The sequence below is a fragment of the Cavia porcellus genome, unplaced genomic scaffold, assembly GCF_034190915.1.
Source record: "Cavia porcellus strain 051 isolate PalLab524CR breed Dunkin Hartley unplaced genomic scaffold, mCavPor4.1 scaffold_12, whole genome shotgun sequence".
NCBI lineage: Eukaryota > Metazoa > Chordata > Mammalia > Rodentia > Caviidae > Cavia > Cavia porcellus.
The window spans coordinates 10,129,600-10,131,928 of record NW_026947495.1 but is presented as its reverse complement, the minus strand read 5'-3'; positions in this window follow the sequence as shown (position 1 = coordinate 10,131,928).

Sequence of the window (2,329 nt, the reverse complement as noted above, 5' to 3'; positions counted from 1 at the left end):
AAGGGGGAAAAAAAAGAGCTCTAACGGATATAACAGCAAGTGTGTATAGGGGTGTTAAATAGCTGACTATATTAATGTTTTTGGATCATTGAACACAGCTGTTTGCAGTCTTTCTGTTTGAATGTCTATTTTGTATTCTTTGATACTGTGATTTGAGCAACTATTTCCAAGATGATAATATGTAATCTATTAACAGGTGATTTCTTACTGTTATTTTTTTTTGTAGTTCTGTATTATGTGTAACCTTACACTGCTTTGTTTTGTTGTGTGTTTTTCTCTTTTTCCTCTTAAATAAAAAAAAATAATGTGCACAAAAACAAGAATTGGTATCTTAGTATCTTAAAAGTTCTACTCTAACCACAATGTAATTAATTCAGAAATCAATAATGTAAAGATAATTAACATGTGTACATAAATTCAAAAGCATACTTCTTAGTAACATGCAAGTCAAAGAAGAAATTATAACACAAATTAGGAAACACTTAAAATTGAAAGAATAGAAGCCTGCAATTAAATGGAATGATATTGGTTACATGGATGGAATTTGCAGCCTTAAATATTAATATGAGAAACAAGGTTATAACTTAATGAGCTAAGCACTAAACTTAAAAAGAATAATAAAGTATATCTAAATAAAATAAAAAATATGATACTAAAGATGAAAGCAACACTTAAGGGAAAACATGCATAGACAATAAAGAGAAAAATAGTATCAAAGATGGGTTCTTTGAAAAGCCCAGTTTTAAAACTTTCAGCAAAAGTAATCAAGAGAAACATGAAAGAAGATATGAATAAATAATTCAGGACTAAAACTCAAAATATGATTTTATATGCTGCAGATATTAAAAATCCAGTACACAGACATTATGAGCAACATTATGCCAATAAACTTGGAAACTTAGATGAAATGTATAAATTCATAAAAAAAACTTACTAATACTCAGGAAAAAATTAAATTCTGAATGGTCCTATAGCCATTAAAGTAACTGGTGCAATAGTTTGAGAGAAGCTGCCAGGCTCACAGGGTTCCACAGAAAGCTCTGTCAGATGCCCAAGGGAAGCACAGTGCCAGTTAGACTCAACTCTCACACAGAACAAGGAATGGCCTGATTTTATGAAGCTTCTATAACCTGGACACCAAATCCAACTACAGTGGAATAAGAAAACAAAAGGCCTGGCAGCCTATCTTTTATGAATGTAGAGGTAAGCAACATCTAAGAAAACTCACACAGCATAACTCCCTTGAAGTTCACCCTACAACTACAATGATTTCACATCATTTTAAAACCAGTGAATGAATAGTCACAAGTCAAAGGGAAAAGAATCATAGGTTTATCTATTAGATGCAGAAAAAGCATGTAATAAAATTTAGCCCAGTTATTATAAAATCTTTAGTAAGATGCAAATATAAAATTCTTCTATATAAAACCTGGCGATACAAGCATCACACATAGCAGGGGCAGGTGGAAAAGCATTACCTTCAGGTGAAGAATAGATACAGGGCCATTACTGTGTCTTCTACTGGACATCACAGTGCTGGTCTAGCTGGCACAGAAAGGCAAAGGAAATGTATTATCACTGGGTAGGAAAAACAACAATAGTCAGTACTTGCAGGTAACTGCATACTTACATTAAAAACCTCAGAGTCTATAGAGGTTTTTATAAGTGAATCTATAGGTGAATTATTGATTAATAAGAGAAGTTAGCATTATTCTGATTAATTAGATTACAGGGTAGTGTTCAGTTTTAACAATTGCATCTGGGCACTAATAATATTTTATGTCAACAAATTATGAAAAATGTCATTTTAAAAAATACCACTTTACCTAGGCACAGTGGCACACATTTCTATTTCCAGAACTCTAGGAGATCTAGGCAAAAGGATCACAAATTCAATCCTAATATAGGCAACTTTGTGGCTTAGTGAGATCCTATTTTAAAATTTAAAAGGAAAGAAAAGGTTAGGTTTATAAAAGCCCAGGATTCAATCCTCAGAACCAAGAAAAAAAAGTAACCCTTAAAATTGTGTCAAGAATTTGAGGATATAAAGCCCACAAAAATAAATCTAACAAAGAATGTACTCGATCTTCCAGATAAAATTATCACTAAAAAATGTTAAAGAACACTTGCTGCTCTGATCAGGATAAGCGTCTCCCACAGGTGGACATGTTAAAGGCTTGCTCTCCAGCCTTGGCAATACAGGGAGGTGGGGGGGAACCCAAGGCAGGCAGAGAGGGAGGTCTGAGGTCACTGAGGGCCTCAGTCTCTGTTGCTGTCTTTCACTTCCTGGTCACCAGGAAGTGAGCAGGCTGCTCCACCATGCTCTCCT